Source organism: Parasteatoda tepidariorum, chromosome X2 (assembly GCF_043381705.1).
Source record: "Parasteatoda tepidariorum isolate YZ-2023 chromosome X2, CAS_Ptep_4.0, whole genome shotgun sequence".
NCBI lineage: Eukaryota > Metazoa > Arthropoda > Arachnida > Araneae > Theridiidae > Parasteatoda > Parasteatoda tepidariorum.
Genome location: NC_092215.1, coordinates 47235805 through 47258270, shown reverse-complemented (window position 1 = coordinate 47258270; position 22466 = coordinate 47235805). Strand labels below are relative to the sequence as shown.

At 28.8% G+C, this 22466-nt stretch overlaps 1 protein-coding gene across 4 annotated transcripts in view; it reads right to left on the bottom strand.

The window, feature by feature from the left end:
• Positions 1-21123, bottom strand: part of LOC107457564 (homeobox protein OTX2) — a 151788-nt gene extending 130665 nt beyond the window's left edge. The window contains exon 1 of one of the 4 annotated variants that reach the window (XM_071188097.1): positions 21062-21123. The gene's annotated coding sequence lies outside the window, so the exon portion shown is untranslated. The remainder of the gene's footprint in view (positions 1-21061) is intronic. The other 3 variants (XM_071188100.1, XM_071188098.1, XM_071188099.1) reach the window with 3 other exon arrangements.
• Between the last annotated feature and the right edge of the window lie 1343 nt (positions 21124-22466).

Below are 22466 nucleotides of genomic sequence, written 5' to 3'. Positions count from 1 at the left end.
AAGAAAACAATGAGGCATATATATATAAGCATAACGGAAATAGAAGTAAGAAAATAAGAAAAGAACACAAAAACAAAAAGGAAAAGAATCTTAAATAAAAAAGAAAAATAATTCAAAGTTTAGAAAACTCAAAAAAATTTTATAAAATTATTAGTTAAAAATTAGAAAAATTAACAACGAAAATATATTCTGGTTATCAACTCACGCAATTATATCCGCAAAAGTAGTGCTTTCTGATATTGTATTTATTCTGATATTGTATTATTCAAAGCAAAGTGTATCAATGCAATAATTTGCGGAGCACCAACAATGTTTCTTACGTATATAAACAAAAATTTAAAATCGTAACCTCTACAATCTTTAATCCATTTTTAAAATTGGATGTGAATTATTAATTATGTAAACCGGTTTCGAACTGAATAATGAATTAAGAAAGAGAATTTAGACTAGGAAATAGTATGAAACGATTTATTGAAGCTTTTTATATTACTTCCCCCACCCTAAAAGTTGACTTAAAGTCTAGGAAATTTAAAAAATTGCAATTCACTTGTTATACTTTCCTTAAGTGAGAAGCACAAGAATTATGAAAAGACAAAAATTTGTAATATTAACGTACAAGTGGTATGAAAAATTAATATAGAATGTGAAAAACACACTTTCGTTAAAATGGTTAAAAATTTACCACCGAAATAATAATTAAAGTAGCGTTACATTTTAATTGGAGGGTAAAATTATATTAGCGTTACAATTTAATTGGAGATATTAATTTTCATTCATAATAGTTTAAATGACTTATTGTTTTTCAGTTCTTTATCATTTGTTTGAAGTGCACGATGAAAATTTTCATCTGGAAATATTCTTCATTATAACACATTTCAAATAAAATTTTCATTCAAAATGGAAAAAGTTTATGCATAGCTTAAAAATTTAAAAGTATTAAAACGTGAAATATAAAAATATGGAAAACAATTGGCCCATTCTGTTAAAGGAAAAAACTTCGATCTGAAGAATTCGTTAATTGGTTGTTTCATTTAACTATTTAAAAAAAAATGACACGCAATGGTCTTTATTCTGAAGTTTAGGACTTCAGTATTTTTAAGTTATAGTTCAGTATTTGCTGGACTGGATTTTGAAGGGTCGGATCTTCCAGAAAAAGAGGGCAACATGTTCATATGAATCATGTTATGATAGGTCATGCTTCTAGTTATTTTTGAAAATTTGTTAAATTTTTCAAATAACAGCGAAACGTTAGCAAAGCATTAAATTAAATACAAAGCGTACGTTAAAGATAACATAAGTTTTAAATTAACTCTATTAAAATTGCTAAACCATATTAGTAAAATTATTACACTTATTCATGAGATAATTTTAATTTGTCATGTGAGTGATATTTTCGCAGTTTTGATTCATGAACCATTTCTGTATTTTCTTTATTATAGGTATTTCTTTTTATTGATTTTATAATTAAGACAAGAACTTTTTTTCTAGAACTATGTATGTACCTCTAAAAGTAGATGCAAGTTTTTTTTAATTTTGGGGTATTTTAAGTATTCATACATTACTGTATCGTTAGGGGGAAATATGATATGAGTATGTCTAGCATAACACATTTTATTTTATTATACTTTCTTACTAAAAAATGCTGTTTTTTGTTATTTCATAATGGAGAGAACTTCAGTCTAAAGTCACTGTGTGTTTGCGTAGTAAATAAAATGTTTACTCTTTCTTGAGATTGAGAAATAAATAAATCATCTTTATCTTAATAAATAACTTCAGCACAGTACCGAAAAACATATTCCTGTGTCAATACTTTGCACTAGAGAAAATGGTTAGAGAAATGGCTTTGCACTATAAAAAGCATTCTAAAGCATATCTTATAATTATTTATTTTCTTCTTCAACTCATTTATGATTATATAAGATTGCAATTGTTGTCAATAAACAATGCAATAAACTGTGATTAATAGTCAAATGAAGAAAGTATAGCAACAAATGTATACTAATAATAATAATAAACATTAATAACTGATACAATAAGAGTAAACGAAAGCAAAATCCAAAGACAGAGATAACATGACTGTCTTTAGCAAGATGCCATAACTTCTGCTTATTACTCAACCATTTATGATGAAAAAGAAAGCAGAACTGGAAAGAAAGAAAAAAGCATTAAAATACATGAAAAATCCTTAAAATAGCAGGTGTACGACTTTGTGGTTGTGAAATTTCTTGGCATAATATTTTTACATTTGTGGCTATGAAAGTTTGCAAAGCTTGAAAGTTTCTAACCAGAGAACCAAGGATAAAAAGAAATTGTTCATTTTTCCTGAAAAAGTGGATGAATAGTGCATTTCTCTGGGTTATGTTGTTTTTAAAACTTTATGGCTAAGAAAACAATGAGGCAAACTTTTTGAATTTTTTCAATCATCATTAGTCACAATGCGTACTATCATACATTCCATCTTTTTTTTCTCATTTTTCTAATATTTATCTTCTAAAATTTTATAACGTGAAACTAATAATTTATTCGGTGCCTGGTATAAATATAATTTATACAACTTTTAAATAATAATAAAAAATTCTTTCAACTGTCCTCAAATGTATTTTTGCCATTTTATTCCCCCCATAGGTAATATTTCTATGAATTTGGTTCCAGCGGCAGTTTTCATTCCAAAGCATTAAATTGGTCAAAATGAACCCTGTTGTCTGGGTAACTTTTCCCACCGTGTTTTTTTTTTTTTTCCAACCATGTCTAAAACTCTCAGTAGATGGTATAAATAAAATAATTTTTATATTACATTCTTAAATCATATAATAGCTACAGTATATATCGATAGTACTTTCTAAGCGAAAATAAAAATTTCAGAAAAACTATCAATTTATTCCATTTTTATAAACGTTTTCTGCGATGCATGATATCTATCTATCTATCTATCTATCTATCTATCTATCTATATATATATTTATCTATCTATCTATCTATCTNGGTGTAACACAAATTCGAATTTAGTGTTAAAAAATTCTAAATATTGCGCATTATTTCAAGTTAATACAGAACTTCAAATAGTTTAGTTAAATCTTAACACCAATAATTGATAAAGATTACACCAAGCTCAAATGTTACTTATGGTTGGCAATAGGCTAGATAATTTATTGTCGTGCTCGGTAAATTTTGTAAAATTAAAGGTAAATTGTGATGTTATTTGAGTTCGGTGTGATATAATGGAAGACAGAAAACTCCAATTACTCATTGTGAATGAGTTTACTTAATTATCAACATTATTTCCGAAGGTATGAACTTTTTTAATTCTTGATCTATGATGGCGGACATCGAAGAAGCCTAACTAGTCTTAGCTATCAGCCTCAGTACCTACTACAGGAGAGAAAGTTCCAAGATCGCAGTGGATTATTTGCCAAGCAATTTATTTCTTCTTATCGGATTGATATGACAAACTACTCATATAAACTCTTATAAAGGTCATGCATGTTTTTATACGAATCTATCGATTGTGGTTAATAATTTTATAATATTTAACTTCGATCTGCATCAGTTTTGCTAAGCCTAGTTCGAATTCATATTAATATTCTATCTGTGTTGAGTGTATGCTTGATTACAAACGATTTTTAAGAAATAAAAAGACGCATATGGATCTAACTTACTTCATATTATCGTAAAAATAGTTTAACTGACTCTTATGAGCACCATATCTTACAGTAATTATAAATTATAGTATTACTGAATGAAAAAAAAAGAAAACGGTTGCGGGTACTTTACACCATATATTGTTACAAGAACATTCTTCGTGCTTCACTGCAATAAAAACTATCCTCTTGGTTCTTGGTGTAGTGGAACTTCAGATTGGTGTAAGGTGGTTGAGTTAACACCATATTTTGTTGTTTATACATAAGTGATTGCAGTGCGGTGAAATGAATTTTATTTAAACGAAAAGCCACTATTAATTCAGTCTACCCAACTTACAATTAGCGATCTTAATTTGATCTTAATTAAATTTTTCACAGCATCAAGAAACCTCTCCTTAAATATGTTATATCATTAGCATAGACGATACTTTAAATTATGACATCAGACACAAAAACGAACTTTTTCTGCAGAAACAAGCCATTTTTCAACATATATATATATATATATCTTAAAATTTCGAAATAATATATATATATATAGAGAGAGAGAGATAGCACTTATGATTTTAGGATATATGAGACAGAGATTTCATTTCCATCTTTAAGTCTTAATTTATTTTGTATTAAATAATATTTCTAACTAAATATTTCTTTAATAAAGATTAGTATTATTAGAATTATTTTATATAAGACCAAGATAAGGGATAATTTGATGAGATTCGACAATAATTGTCTTTCTTGAATTTGCTGAAGTGTAACTGTTGTAAACTGTGAAAGCTTTTCGATACCTTTTGATGGAATTATCTAAAATACTCTATCAATTCACATAATATTACACTTTATGATACATATTACGCACTTAGGATACGTTTCAAGATGCATAGTGTTTAGAAATATGTTTGAAAACAAATTTCTTACATATTTATGTAATTTCAGAGACTTTATTTCATTTTCTATAAATAATATTTGAGCTAAATATTTAAATTATAAAAAAAGTTTTTTTTGATAAAATCAATATATTTGGGGTAAGGTGATGTAATTTAAACTCTTGAAGATTGAAATTTTTTATATATTTTGCTGCAATTTCAGATTATATTCTTTCGGCAAACCTAACCCAACATTGCTGTCATTTAAATCCATTTTTTTTCCTTACACTCTAATTTTTTTCTTAAAGGGATATTTAAAGAATTTCTGCTAAATAATTTTTTATGGAAAAGTAAGTCCTTTTATTTTTGTAACTAAAATTTCATAATTATTTTTCATTAAACTTTAAATTTCAAAGATAGAATATGAAAATTTGAAGTTTAAAAAAATTATTACAACAAAAAATATTACTGAACAATTAAATTTCAAAGTTGACCTTGCATGAAAATAACTATTCCAGGATTTTGATAAAAAAATAAAACAATAATATTATTTTATTAAAGCAAAATTTAAAGCTTTTAATTTTTTCACATAAACTTTCTCAATTATTTAAAATATACCCTTAATATTTTGAGCAGAATTAACTTTTGATTCTAATGCGAAATTTATTGACATATTCTCATGCCAAATTGTTGTGCCCCACAAAACTCACATTTTTCAAAATATTTCAGAATCAGTCTATTTTAATTAAAAAATTAAATGGTTTTGCAAAATATTTTATCAAAAATGTGAAGCCAAACTATTTCTTTATATACATTAAAAAAGTTAGAATACTACATTACAAACTCTGTAAATTATAGGAAATCGAAAATGTCTACATGTCTGCTGTGTCAAGAAATTTAAGTCACTTAATCTAATACATGAACAAATTCACATGCAAAAATTATCATGAATAAGGTTATGTCATGTTCACTATATATTTTACTTATGCTAATATTAAATCATATTTATGATAAATAATAATACTTATTTTCATTGTCATGTCGTGTTATTTATTATACTGCAACAAAAAAAGTTCAAATGTTCTAATGCTATTGCTAATGCTAATCCTAAGCAAAATGATTGACAAAACAACTAAAACAACAGTAGATTTATTAATGAAAATATAGGACACAGCTACATTTTTTGTTGATGATCAACACCCGAAAATATTTCGCAACTTGAATACGGTTCTAGTTCCTGATTGTAAAAATAAATTCATGCCCGTTAAGTTATCAAGACCATAAAAATACAGGTCAACCTGTAAATTTTATCCTCGATGAAAATATATGGTCACTGACCGTAAATATACATAAATATTTCTATACATGCTTGAAAAATATTTCTTTATTTCGGACCTTGACGTTGTTTGACTCAGACGACTTGTTTGTTGAATCAAAGTTAATCCTGGAACGATACGCAATAGTGTAGCGCTGACTGACTGGCTTCGAATCTGGTACATTTGCCTCCGTAGCTTCGATGCTGAAACCACCATGAAAAAGGGTCTACTTTTTCGAATTGAGCTGGGAAGCTTTATATAGTGGCTGTCGCTTTATGTAGTGACTATTAATTTTAACAATTTGTGCAAAAGTAATTTTTTTAAGGTAAAGTCATAAAACTATTATTAAAAGATATTTAGTAATTGCACTAAGCTTTTTTTTCTCTCAAAGAAAGGAGTTGTCGTTAAAAATTAACAGTAAACTATCTTAATTTTGTTAAAGTTCGTTATTATTATGGTTACTATGCTTTTTTCCAAATAAGGAAGCTGGACGCAAAATTTAACTGTCAACTCTCACAACTTTACGGAAATTTCTATTAGTGTAATAGCCTCTAAAAATGGTCTTAAAAATTAGAAAAAAAATGACCTTAAAATTAAAAAAACTATATTATTCTTTAGTTATATTTAGAAAATATAGTATTGAAATACGTATCTTATTTTAAATCTGGATGCAGGTTTTAGACGTCTGAAATAAATATTTGAGGGGAAAAATAATATATGACGAAAACAAAGCTACAAGAGGTATTAAGAGTTAAATTTTTTTTAAAAATTATAGCGAATTTGAAAATGTAAACGTAATATATACCTCAGAATGTAAAAATCAAATATCCATAAACGTAAAAAAACAACAACTCTAAAATCTCAAAACTGACCAAGAAGATTTCAAAAGCTGCCCTTCAAAAAAGAATCCGAATATACATAGAAAGTAAATACCATCAAAATTTAGATTTCAGAAAATATATTTTATAAACATATATACTGTAAAAACATTTGGATAAAATTTCGATAAAAGTACCGGCACTCTGATGCCGTCTGGTTCAATACTTTGCCACCAATACTTTTCAATACTTTTAACGTAAAATTTTACTGATAAAAAAATCTGATATTTCAAAATTTTTACAGTAATGTTTATTGTAAAATCATTGAGCCAGTGTAATCAAATAAATATTACTGTAAAAACTGCGTTATAAAATTTTATAGTAAAAATGGGTTTCACGGTGTTTTACAGATGCTGCACTGAGGGTGCTAGAAATATTTACTGGTATTTGATTTAAAATGGAATTTAAGAGGACTTGAATAAAATTTTACCGGAATTTTTTACAGTGCATTTGATTCATAGATTTTTCTTTTTCAATTAGATTTTTCTATTACAATTATTTATGTGCTAAATAGCACATAAATAATTATAACTGAAAAATCTATGTGCTATTTATGTGCTAAATAGCACATAAATAATTTTTTTTAGTAGCAGGAAGAAAAGTGGATTCAAAAAGTATTTCAGTAAATATAATTATTGGAAGAACTTTTTTTAAAAAAATATTGTAATATTTGGTATTTTGCATGGAGTCCCAAAATTTTCGGGTTTTTCGATTTTTTATAATAAAATAATAGGAAAGCAATTACGTTTTTCTATTGACGTTTAATAGTTAAATAAGCAGGGAACAATTTTTAGTCTTATATTAATAAATTAAGTGTGAAGATAAATATTGCATTTTTGTACCGATTTACAGTCTTTGGCATTTACTTCTGATACTAAAATACGCAATCTTCTAAACATTTAAAAATTACTCTATTCAAGACTTCTTTTTAAGATTTTTTCTCGATGCATACAATTTGTTTTTGTTTTTATAAAATTATTTTCTCTTCTTTTCTTTTTTGTCCTAGTGAACCATTAAATATCCATAAAATTTTTCGAAAAAATTTCAAATATTTTTAATTCTTATACAACTAAAAAAATATTATAATTCAATATTACCCTCTTTTTGATTAAAAAAAATATGTATGTTCATTCATCTTCTGGACTTTTTGTATTAGTATCTTTTAAAAAAAGAAAAGATTCAATATGTTTATTATATCTAAATATATATATGTTTATTATATCTTAATATGTTTATTTTTCTTTTTTATTACATGTGGAAAATTTACAATTCAAATTATAAATTTTCTCATTTAAAAACAGAAATTAAAATCGAATTATTGAACTATTCCGAATTCCACCCACATATTTTGCTTAGTTTCTTAGATCTATCATTTTAAAGCTGAAAAAAACAAGGTTATGCTATCACGAAAATATTAAAAAATGCTTCAGTACCGCTTATAATTCAATAGAAAGACTGTAATAGAATATAAACTCGTTCTTATTGAGATAAATAAATCTTACATATTTCCGTTTATATATTTATATTCATACAGTGCTCAAAGCAATAAAACGATACTGTAAGTCCCGTATAAATAACGGTATAAGCAATTTTTTTTTTTTTTTTGCATGAAATGAAAGTTGTTATTGTTGTTGTTCATTTACGTCGCACTAGAGCTTCACAATGGGCTATTAGCGACGGTCTGGGAAACATCCCTAAGGATGATCCGAAGACATGCCATCACAATTTTGATCCTCTACAGAGGGGATGCCCTCCCCGCTTCGGTAGCCCGACGACCTGCACGCGAAGTCGAGCACTTTACGGTAGCACAGTTTAACGAGGACCAATACCGCACACCCTCGGTCCCTACGCAGGCTGATCCAAGTCCTCACCCACCCGCACACTGACCGCAACCAGTGATGCTTGACTTCGGTGATCTGCTGAGAGCCGTGTCTTAACGATCAGTCCACTGCGGGACCATAAAATGAAAGAAGAGAGTCTCAAATGCAATTTTTTTCTTACTTACAAACTTCGCAGTATGCAAATTTTGAGTTTGATGACGAGGACGACGCTTTATTGACAGCGAATTTAATTTGGCGTTCAACTTAATATACGACAAAGCGGAAAAGAATGATCGACATTCAGTAAGCGCGTTGATTTGATGAGCGCGATGTCCCAACGAAGTCATTTAAAGGAATCAGAAGCTTGGAGAATTGCTGGATGGCTGGAAGGGTGGGGGGTAAAAACAGGCCGAAGTAGCGGAAGCCATTGGAATTTCACAAAGTGTGGTTTCCAGGATCTGGAACCGTTTTTTGGATACTGGAAATGCAGGTGAAAGATCAGGGCAAGGGCGTGGACGTGCAAATGCACCCAATGAAGACCGTTATTTAACGTCAACGGCTCGGAGACATCGAAATGTGAATGCCACTCTTCTTCAACAACGACTTCATTGGGCTACTGGCACCCCAGTTTCGACACAAACTGCCCAAAACCACCTTCATGCTGCTGTATGCTCGCCGACCAATGGTGTGCGTCACGTTAACAGCAACAGAGCATGTGAACAGGAGGAAACATTAATGGCGCAATATTCTTTTCTCTGACGAGTCCCATTTTCCTGTTCATCTTGATAATAGGAATATTTTTATCTGCACTAGAAACAATCCTGCGTTCGCGCACGAAAGTGTAAGATTTGGCGGTGGGGCAGTGATGGTCTATGTTGGCATCTCCATTGATGGGCGCACCTATCTCCATATCTTTCGAAATGGAGCTCTGACCGATCACCGATATTAGGATGAGATTCTGAGAGATATTGTAGTCCTTACTCTGCAGCAATTGTAGATGACTTCATGTTAATAGACGACAATTGCTGGCTACATCGTGATAACTTGGTGAATGATTTCATTTTGGAGGAAGGAATCATACGAATGGATTGGCCGGCGTGTTCTCCGGACATGAACCCATACGAGCATGTTTGGGACATTCTGAGCAGACTGGACGCCTACCAACCCCATTGACTCTCCAAGAACTGGAAAGAGCTCTTTTGGAGGAGTTGGGCAGAATACCCAAGTCCCTCATTAATAACCTCATTAACTCGATGCCTCATTGGTATTCAACGTTGCTGGTCATCCGGGGAAAACCACTTACTAAAAACGATTTTCTTTCAAGGAAACCTTTTCTTATTTGTTTTTCTCATATGCACAAATTGTGTTTTTATTCCTTATGTTACCAAATGCTCAATAAATCGCCCTTTTTTCGGCCAAACCCGGCCTACTACGTTTGTCGATAAAGTATAAGTGCAAGATCAACGCTATATATATATATATAATTAAATATTTATATTTTATCATGAAAAGTAATGCTTTTCATAAGTTGTGGTAAAATTTTAAATCATTCAATTTAAGAAATTAATCTTAAAACCTTTCCAATAACCTTCATTCAGAGTTAACTAAAATTGCACCAGGAATGTATATCTATAAATTTATTACATTTATGTTATATTGGAATCTTTGAATTTGAACTATTCTATATACATATTTTTGTGAAAATTTAAGTATTCGTTATATAAAATATTACATTTTATTCCAAAGGCGCAATAAGAAAAATAGAAGTTCAAAATTTGTAATCATGAAGTAATAATATGTCAGTCTGAAGTAATAATAAATAGCCATTCTAGATAGGAATTTTACGAAGTATAAATAAGTACAGTGCAATTAAACTTTATATATTTTACATTTATTTTTTTGAAGAAAAAAAAATCCTGGGAAGAATTAGAGTATATAATAGTAATTTTTTTCGGGTTTTTTTAAACAAATTTTGAAGCTAGACTCAGAATAAATTTTAATTATATTTTTTATTCATTTATTTAAAAAAAAATTCGGATTACACGTTTTGTTTAATTTAAAATCCATGAATGCTGAAGAAGAGTTTATCAACTAACCGGGCTCAAGCCTCAAAAATCTATACAAACGCATCGGAATCCATTCAATCGGTTAAAGATTGAATCCTAATACTTGCTGCAATCTTAATCAGTTGTTGAATGGGAACATAAAATGCTGTGACTAGGGTATTAACAATTTCGGGAAGGCAACATAAGACCTGTGGAATTTATTAAAACCGTTTTTGCTATTTAAATTTGTGAGGAGACTCACCCGAGTTTTATTTGTTGTCATGAAATTTGAAACATTTCATCATTTTTTTTTTCCTTGTTAAATAATTAAAATGGTTTTGATCACGTGATTTTTTTTATATAGCAGAAATGGTTCTTCAAGCGAGAATGAAAGGAATTCCCTTCCAATCTAATTAAAAAAGGCGAAAAGTAGCCAAATCCAGAGAGATGGCTCTTTTTGGAATACTTTTTATCCGTTGAAGAAGCCCAGGAATCATTTCGGAAAAGTGGGGGTGGAGATATTTGACGGATAGGCAGCTTCCCCCCCACCATGAGAGTTCCACCAATGAAGCAGCCGAGGAAAGAGGGAATAGGGAAGAAGGGGGGGATCTGGTGGGGAGTGATAAAGGCCCTCTCCTTTGTGTAGAGAAATGTGGCCCTCAAGATATTAGAAAAGGGACGAAAATGGACTCAATGCTTACATACTTTATTTTATTTCCTATTCCAGCTGATTGGATGATCATTAAACATTTCTTCTTTGCATACCTTTCAATTTACTACCACAAATGATTCCTTTCAAATAATAGGAAGGATGTCCACAAAAAGTTCATCAAGTATAACGAACATTTCAATAGTTAGGAGATGCTACAAAAACTAATAGCCCGAAAACATTTTGTTTCATTTAAAATTTCGAAATAATTTAAAATATAATGCGAAATATATAAAATAAAATTATCTAAATCTTAATTTATATAAGAGTCAAAGAAAAAAAGCATCGATATAATTGTATTTATTAAAATATTTGCCAAATACAAATTATCTAATTAATAGAAGGACAAAAAAATTACATCTGAACACCGGAAAAAAACTTACCAAAATAGAGAAATTTCGCACTTTTAAGTAACATTCCGCATGAGCTAGTACAAATGCTCTGCGTAAACTCTATAAAGAACCGAAATTGTTTTATAGTAACTAACCTGTGCAGAACATATTTACGTAAACTTGCAGGATGCTAAGTGATTAGTTTTTCTAATTAAAAAAGATTACATTATTAACCATTTGCCAATTGATAAAATTTGAACTAAAATTAAAAATAATTCGAATATAATTTATTTTAGATTTATACCAAATAATCACTCCAAGGTGCTTATGATGGTTTTATAGAACCTTCCCGAAAAAAAATACCGAATAGGTTGAGAAAATTCTCGTTCCTACTAAAGTATAAGGCTTTACTTTTTAACAAACTTTCTGCAAATGAACGAATCAAAGCAACTTAAACAGAATTAACTCATTTGCCTGGAAAAAACATCTTTCTCATTTTTGAGTTACATTCACTCGAGACTAAGCCTCGAGGGTTACAAAAATAACTCAAATAAACCATTTTAATTTAAACTTTAAATAATTTCTATCATTTTAGATTAACAATCAGCATCATTTGAATGATATCATTTTCATACTAGGGTTAATTTCTATCATGTCATATTATCAATCGCCATTATTAGAATAATTGTCATGAGTCATTATAAGACCATAATGGAGTTAATTTTTTTTTTTCATTTTCGCTGTATTCTGTAGTAGGCGAGTATAATAAATCTGGTTTGAGTTAGATTGTCATTAAATACTGAGTGTTAGAACAGGGCTGAAAATATATATGAAGTTAGGGTAAAGTGTGCAAGTATTACGGTAAATGTGATTTTGCATTATCACTGATCATCCAAATCATCACTAAATTTGGTAAATATGATAAATTATTTAATCAAATTTACCGGTTCGTTAGCAAAATCCTCAAATTGTAGCGGGAAATGTAATCAATTCAGATTATATTGCGGAATAGTAAGAACTTAATTCCAAAAATGAATATTATGTAATATTACTCATTATTTCAATAATTATGTAGAAATAGTCACTGTTTATTTTTTATTTTATCTTGCAAGACATTCAATTTCACACTACCTCCCTAAAAAAAGTTTTTTTTCTTCAGATTTGAAGTTTACTATGAATTTTACACTCAGAATAAATTTTAAAAAAATGTTACAATATGGAATACTATGCAATATCTCATAACCTTACAGGGAAAAAAACCTTAAGGTACATCAGTGGGCAATGTATGAACATGCACTTTTTAACATATTTACCAAAATATGCGATTATTATTAAAAATAACTGAGCTAATCGGGTTAATAAACGGATAGGAAAATGAGAGCCATTTCCCGATATTCTTTATGCTGAGTTTTTTTAACGTTAAAAGCCCTCCTTCTACTAACGTTTAACAGTTATTTAATGCATTGACATTTTTTTGAGTTTAAGAAGTTACGGCCTTTAATTGAAACAGTGCAGTAAGATTTAATAGCCGTCATGACGTTTTTCTAGTAATATCGTGACGACTACAATTTTATTCTTTACAACATTTTTCTTGAAAATATTATTTATTTATTTATTTATTTATTCATTTATTTATTTTGAAATTAAGACCTTGATACTCCACAAAATAATTCACTGCCCCATCACCAGTTGGAGATTATATAAACAAATTGAAAGCGTTGATAAATATTCAATAATTTATCACATCTATCAAGTTTAATTTTGATTATGAAATCACATAATCACCAGTTCATTAAATTTATATANTATATATATATATATATTACATATATTCGGTAGGAGTAAAACATCCATGACTACCAAGACATATTAACTATAATAACATATATATTCAAAAATGAAATCTAATAAAACCGTGATTTATTTATTTACACAGAATCCTAGTGTTGTCACGATACAATAAACCAGAAATGTGAAACATTTTCTTTGAGTTGATTTGAATGACTTTTTGCAATAAATATGTAAACCAAGATAATTTAGCCTTATTTATTTATTTTCGGGTAGATGCTTAGTTGGTAAAGTCTTTCAATCACATTTCAGCTATCAAATCAATAGCACTGCCTGTCTGTTTTTTCCTAACAGAATTTGCAACTAAAGTTCAATTAAACGCAGCAAAACTATCTGGTTCAAAAAAACAAAAAAAAGAAGTTCTCAACACAAGTTAAAAAGAAATTCACCGTTTTTTCAGTGGAGAATTTAACTCATTCATCTTATCGTGGTTTTTCGGAACTCTGTCGCCAAGGGAAATATAAAAAAAATTTACATTTTAAGTGTCCCACGCTTGAAGCAAAACGATGATTTTAAACTATAGTTTATCTTGCCTTGAAGAATTATCTGGGAATTAGAACGGACGAATAACTTAAATATTTTAAAAGCAGCTAACTTTTTCAAAAATTTCCAGTTTGGAAACACCCCTCTCCCCCCCCCCCGTAGATGAAAATTATCAAAATCACTGCCTTATTCTCAGTTTTTGCAAATTGTTTAGAGAAATATTTGTTTCAGAATAAGATATAATTTAGCATCCAAATCTTAAAAAAGAGGATATGGGAAGTTTTATTCATCTTTTTTAAATTAAGGACAATAAATTCGATAATAAAACTACCATTAATTAATTGAGAGTTTTATGTATAAAATAATTTAATTTCTCCATTTATTTTTAATGCCCTGAAATTTTGATTTGCTCAGTTTTAAGTATTTTGTGGTTCACAGCATTTTCGAATGATCGAAATAAAATATTCTTAGAACTCAGTGAAGAGTAGCTGCTTACATTGTATATCCACTTCATCTTTAAAATAAAATTAAAATATTGTTGAGATCAGAAAACAAAACTGGAAAACCATTAATTTTTATTTCTAAAATATATTTTATGGTATGAATAAGTTTGAAGTCTCTCAAAAAAAGACCAAGATAATAGTATTATTATAATCGGTTAGACCCAATTAAAATCAAGATATCAGATCAAAGTAAGGCCAGCTCAAAATCAAGATATTGTAGACAATTTTCTTTCATGTTGCGCATTAGAAGCTCTAATCAGCCAGTTGCACACTCAATTAAATATTAAATTTAATTTACTCCATAGAATGTTTTGTTCATTGTTTTAATGTTTTGGGTCGTATGCTAGTAGGGATTGATCAAAAACGGAAATAAGTGTTCGGAAACAAAAAAATTTTGCACCATGATAATGCGTCTTCTCATAAATTGATGTTGTAAGGCTCAGCAAAAAAATTAGCAGAAGTACATTGCTGTCGGAAGTGATTACTTTGAAGGAGATTAGATAAATTCGGGCAATTTAATTAATGTCATTTGTTTTACACTAACTTTTCAGGCACTTTTTGATCACAGAAAACATAGTAATATAAAATATTTTAACACACGTTAAACCATATTAACATGCAAATTTGCTGCAATAGTATTATTGTGCTAAATTGAAGCAGATTTATAGTACTTTAGTGGTGTGATTGTTATGGGAGAATATAAGAAGTCAACGAACAATCAAATAACACTTTAAAATAACTAATAAAATAATAAAATAACTAAATAAACACAACTTTAATAAAATTAACTTATCACTCATAAGACATAAACGAACATACTGCACCTGGAGAAAAACAAGACTGAACAAAACTGTGAATTCCCTTTCGGACAATAATATTTCGAAAGCTAAAATTAAATTGAGTATTGTATAGTCCAGCAGTACGGCACAATCTTCAAATGAAAAACAATGGTATAAACAGGATCACTACAGCACAAATAAAATCAACGCAAGTTTGATTAAATGTGACTAGCTACATTAGTTTAACCACGAATGGAAATAGAGCTAGTAATAAAAAGTTATATAATTTAAGACCTTATCAAGGCAAAATTACGCAATACTTTACTTACTTCAAACTTTTTATGACGCTTCCTTTTTTTTACATAATTTGACAATATGCACAGTGTGAAAACATTTTTAATAATATATATATTAAAACTTAACAAAAATGATAATGATATTATGCTTCCTTCATAGACAAGAGTAAGGACGAAATAAATGTTGGTTAACTTTCAGTGACATTACCCGATTTTTACATAATTTGACATGCACAAGTAGCAACACAAACAAGTGACACGCTAAAAGTATAAATTGAAACTAAGAGAAATGAGAATGATCCAAGACTTATTTTATCGTTGAAGATACGGACGAAGTAAAGTTTCAACGTCTATCCCCTGTTTTTGCATAATTTACATAATTGCATTTTTCATTGGCAAGAGTATGGGCAGTAAAAGTCCGTTAACTCTCAATGACACCTCCCCATTTTTACATAATTCGTCAGAATGGACAAATGAGAACATTTCTTTAATGACAGAGAAAGGTTACTCACTCATTGGATCGGTCCTTTCATTGAACCACCTCTGTTATTTTATGTTATAACCTACTCTGAACAGCCGATCCATTTCCGGATTTACAACTCTCAATGTTCAACTCCATAGCTTTGAAATTTTAGAACCAACTCAGAAGACAAGAGAATTCGAGGATAAAGCATAGGGGGGAAAATAGACTTCATGAAGGACGCTTTAATGGAACTAATCCGCATTTGCGTAACACGGAGAAAAGAAGCACGAAAACCTCCCTCGGTTAGCCTGTCGTCAAGGGAAGTTTTAACATATGATACTTACACCACTAGGGGTATTTTACGTCAGCACTGTGGTAGGTGTGAACAAGGAGCAGAATTGGTATCGGCCAGCCATCGCTGTGATTTGAATCTGGATCACTTCATTGGCGGCGAGCGCTCTATCTCCTGAGCCAACCCGGCTCATTTGCATTATTTTGCTGTCATTCGCAACTGTTGTGCTGATTGCTTAAAATGAAGTGTGAGGATCACTATCTAAACATAGATCAATAACGTGAAAATCGGTTTTCCCAGAGAGTTATTATACGGTGAAGATGCGTGGTGCTGTGAGAAAAACCGTTCCTATACACGTGTAGATAAGAAAAAAAAGAATAGTGAAAAACACGGTAGGAATTTTCGAGAGAATTTAATGATTTTGGAAGGATTTTGAGGAGAAAACTGTCCCCCCCCCCTCCCGATTTTCAAATTCTCAATATCAAAGATTGTAAATTTCGTTTCAAAATTTTCAGGGGATGCAAATAAATACTTGTGACATTCAGGGAAAATCTTATTTTTATGATTCAAATCGAATGCTTTCTCCTGAAGCCCTCGTGAACCCTTTTTCCCACTTTATGCCCAATTATGTCCTATAAAGCATTTTCTGACTTTGAAACTATATTTAAAAATTACTTATTAATAGAAACTTAGCTTGCTTCGTTGGGCTCTTATTTTTCCAATATTTACTTAGCATTTTATAGTCTATATGCGGAAGGTAAATAACAAGGGGTGCTGGGATGGGAGGTCACAGTGGGTAGCTATGATCTCCCATACATTTTTACTATTCGACAAATTTAATCTGGGCATTCGGCATTTTTACGAAATTTCATTTTCTCTCTCTCACTTATTTTAGAAAACTCAAATAAAATTAGTCAATATCACGCTTTTTTTTTAACTTTTTAAATAGCGATGATAAAAATATGCAAAAATATTATTTTACGTATTTATACCACAATTCTTACACTTCATAAGGCAAAGAGGGTATTAGATTTATTTCTTCAATAAATCTGATACCCTTTTTGCCTTTAGAAAGCCTATTTTTCAATAATTTGTCATTGTGCTTCTGTTTCCGAGCACAAGTGGGCCAGTTTCATTTGAAATTCAGGGATAAACTGTTAACTAGCTCATCTTCAAAAAACCCTTTTCTATAAAACAAAAGAAAAATTCGAAAAGTGAAACAGTGAATAGGTAAATAGAATTTGGTTAGTTATACCAGAGTGAAAAAAATTATCAATTGTGATTACATACTGCAGAAATATATCTGGATTTTTAAAACTTAAAATGTATATGATTAAAAGACTGCGTTAATTAGCACAAAGTTCAACACTTAACGTGTGGAATTATTTTTATCTCTTTCTATTAAAAAAGAAAGTAAAAACAGCCGCTCACTGTCCTAATTCATAAACGATTAGTTGGAACAATATTTTGCACATTTCTATGAAAATGATTCTGGTAAGAAGACATAAATGAGCATTCATATTTATATATATAATAATAATATAAAATATATAAATATATATATATTTTAATTTTTTTTCTCTTGCAGTTATGTACTCTTATGTCTTTAAAGTGGAAACATTTTGCTTAAATTTTGAATTAGTTGTGAAGTAATTAAATAGTTTATACCGATATAGTACCAGTCCTTCGAATTTTTAGAAAAACGTATTGCAGAAAAAAATAATTTTTTGCCGTTTTGTACTTTGACTGAAATCTCTTTTTTTAAATTTTGAATTAGTTTCGGAGTAATTAAATTTTTTAAAAAAATGCAGGGAGAAACAAAATCCGGTAAAATTATCGTACTGTTTGGTAATGATACTTTTGTTTAAAAAAAATGAAGAAAAAGAAGAAAAATATTATAGTTCTGGTAATGGAAACCAAAATATACGGTATCACGACAAAATTACCATATTTTAACACGTTTACCAATTTTATTGCATACTATAAAGCCATTTTTTATGGTTAATTTTGCTAAAATCATTACTAAAGCTCTTCAATGAAAAGGAGCCAGAAAAAAGCGTAGAGCCAGAAGCACTGCAAAATTTTCCGTATTCTGCTAGTTTTGACCATGCTTTTTTCCTCTGTGGGGTATTTTTTATATTATCCAGAAAGGTAAGCAAAAAATGAGTATTTTTTTACATCATTTGGGCACAACAATGCCAAATATTCTTCTATCATTAAAAAAAAAAATTGGGATTATTTATATAGGAGGACTCAACATCAATAATATTCTATTTTTATTCGGTATTCGAGGATATTTGCTGATCGCCACATTATTTGTTATTCTGATTGTGGGAGAGTAAAACTATTACCTAAGTCTTCAATTTATCTACGAATAAATTTATTTATTTTCTTTATTTTCATTTATCAAATGGTTCATTAATAGTTTTATGTGCTCCCTAAAATAATTAAGCATAAAATCGTTAAATCAGTTACATATTTGTAAAAAAGTAAACATAATATGAAAATGGAACCAAGAGAATAATTTACTTTTTTACTGCAACGAATGAACTACATCCTTATGTATACTTTATTTTACAATGATTACGGCTTTTTGACTTACTGTTTCAAATTTGGCAACTGAATGTATTTTGAAAAATGCCATTACATTTATATTCAATAATCGGTAACGTGTGCTGAATTGAATATCTCCTTCGTCATTTCTCAAATAATAAATGAATGAAAGTGTTAAAAATTTGATTGATTTTTATGAGTTTGATTAAATTTCATCAGAGCCTAAAACCACAACAATGATAGTTTATGTGCTGAAATTAATTAGGTATTTATGATGATCCCGAACATTTTGAATCAAATTTATTAATTAAAGAAGAATAAGAATCATTGCCTTTTTAGGATTCGGTCCAATTTGTTCAAAATCGGAATTTCCCCTCTCCCAAAAATTCGTGGTGTGCCTGAATAATAATTGCATAAACAAGTACAAAACTACAAAATTTGATTGAATACTACGAAATTTTTGCCAATATTCAAAAATAAGTGGCCCAACGATTGCAATCTTCCATCTAAATAACAGAAATGTAGATAGTGCAATGTTTTTTTCATAACAGTACAACCGAAATAAACTTTCATAAATTTTCAAAATCAACATAACTTCTCAATATTTTAACAACTTTGCTTAAAATTTAACATGTGCTCGACTAACGTATTTTTAATTTAAATTATAGAGAAAAACACCATTTGAAGTATTCATCATCAATAAATCACTATTTATTATATGCAATATAAGCTTATAGAATTATGCAAAAATAAAAACCGAGCAAAAAAATAATATTTTTACGAACTGTGGAGCAGATAATGTTCATCATTTTTTGAGAGAAGAAATTACAGATAGAAGAAACATAAAAAAGTTACTGTGCTATATTTAAATACTAAATCCCTAAAATTATTACTTTGTTAATGAAAAGTGTTTTAAAATTTTGAAAGATATATTGAAAAAGTTTCCATAAACAAAATATAAATACAATCCTAATGTTCAAAATCCTAATGAAAAGCATTATTAAAAATGATTTTTTCCAGCGTACTGCACTCTTTAAATAACTTTGGATTCAATCATCAAATTTTTGCTTATTAAAATAAAGTCTCAATGATTTAATTTAACCAGGCAACCATTCATATTACCAGATTTCCGTTCATATGGCAACGGGTTCCCGGAATTTCTAGTCTTAAAAATTATATTTTTTTAATGCACATATAATAAAAATAAAAAACTGCAAAGTAAATTTTATCAAATAATTATTTTTATACCATACTAAGTTATCATGATAAAATTACAAATTTTACCACATTCGCAGAGTTTTAACACAGAAAAGTAATACATTATTTCATTGCAATTTTACCAAAATCACTACCAAAGCTCTTCATTAGAAATTACCATGCTTCTTTAATGTTCCTATAGAGCCAGAAACATGGTAAATTTTACCATATTCTGGTAGCTTTGATACTCGTTATTCCTCAGTATCAAATTATGAAACCAGAAAAAAACATGCTGTTTCTAATAAAGCAGGCTTATTTACATATTTATTTTATTTTTTTATTTTTGATGGACTTGGATTTTTGATTCTCAAGATATGGGAAGGAATGGCCACAATTAGCAAAATATTGTCGCAGTTGTTGGGTCAGAAATGTGGCTGAAAATTTGGACCATAATATGAATTTCATTTTTTGCATATTCGCCTGAAATTACTAAAGCGAATCCAAAACTTTTGCACACACTTATTAAACTAATTTATCCTAAGATAATTTCATATAAAATAGTATTTTCTAAGATTATTTATCAATATTTTTATTATTTAATATAAAATTCGTCTTAATATTTTCAATACTTAAGCATACAATTTCTTACGTCATTTTCAATTCAGTAATTTTTAATTGGAAGATACACAATTTGAGCGAACCGAGTCGAATAATTTCTGAGTGAGGAAATTTTAAAAAATATGCTTTTTTTCTTAAATTTTTACTTCAAAAGAAAGCTAAAAGCATCAGTTTTTGAAAGTTAAGATATTGAAAGTTAAACATTAATTATTGAGGGATTGAAAGTTACGAAATTGAAAGTTAAGCATCAATTTTTGAAACTTAAAAAAATCTGCTTAAAAAAAGCCGTGTTTCTGAAATTTCATTTCAAGAGACAAATTTTTAAGGTTTGATTTTGAAAATTTACAAATCCTAATAGCATTTAAATAAACCTTAATGAAATGTTAATAATCCAAGAAAATTATAAAAAGTAATTATGATACTACCTTTTTGTAATCCGTTTAATCCTACGTGTCAAAACCAATAACGATGCTACTGTACAATAACAGCTCAACTAATGAAATTCTTGAGTGATTCTAACAAGTAATCTATATTCAAAAGATAGTTCACCTGCTTCTTGCATTGATCCTATCATTTTTCTACAAAGCATACTTTTTTCCCCATTGCAGTTCATTTGCTAAATCATTGGTATTAATCACAGTTTTTTTATTTACTTTAACCTGAATTAAAATATTCTTTTTTCTTCAGAGGTCAAATCAGAATCCTATTCCTTAACAGTTAGTTTACGAATGAGTTTTTCTTGCTCAGTTTTAATCAGAATTTGCATAATTTTTTTTCTTCGTTTTTATCAGAGTTAAAGAATTGTTTTTTTGTTCAATGTTTTTATCTAAATTCTTTCCCTTTAGAGATGTTTTGCAAAAGTAATGTAGCGGTTAGTTTACGAAAGAGTTTTTCTTGCTCAGTTTTAATCAGAATTCGCATAATTTTTTTTTTCGTCGTTTTTATCAGAATTAATGAATTGTTTTTGTTCAATGTTTTTATCTGAATCCTTTTCCTTTAGAAATTTTTTGCAAAAGTAATGTAACAGTTAGTTTACGAAGGAGTTTTTCTTGCTCAGTTTTAATCTGAATTTGCATAATTTTTCTTCTTCGTTTTTATCAGTATTAACGAATTGATTTTTTTGTTCAGTATTTACATAAAAATTCTCTTTCTTTTTAATTGATTTGCTAAAGTATTGTTTTCTGTTCAATATTTATATCTGAATCATTTTCCTTAAGGAATGTTTTGCAAAAGTAATGTAACAGTCAGCTTACGAAAGAGTTCTTCTTGCTCAGTTTTAATCAGAATTTGCATAATTTTTCTTCTTCGTTTTTATCAGAATTAAAGAATTGCTTTTTTTTTTGCTCAGTATTTACTTAAAGTTTTCTTTTTTTTACTTGATTTTTTTGTATTGTTTATATTGTTAAGTATTGCTTATTGTTCAATATTTATATCTGAATTCTTTTCCTTTAGAATTGTTTTGCAAAAGTAACGTAATTTGTTAAGCTTATTTGAATTAAGGTATTGTTTTTTCAAATTCAGAATTCAAACTAAAATTCTTTCTATTACAGTTGATTTGCTATAACCCCATTATTATTTTTCAGTTTTATTCAAAATAGATCAGTTTATGACAGTTTAATTTTAAATCAGAATCTCTTACAGCTTGTTTGCTTTTGAATTTTATTCAGCTTTAAGATAATGAAAAGCCTATTTCTGCACAGTGAAAACAATTTTAGTAAAATTATTTTACTATAAAGACATGCGTGGCATAATTGAGCCACGATTCTGATGATAAAACCCAAATATACGAATTTAAACCATTTTTTTTTACTGGAAATATTGGTTTTCAAA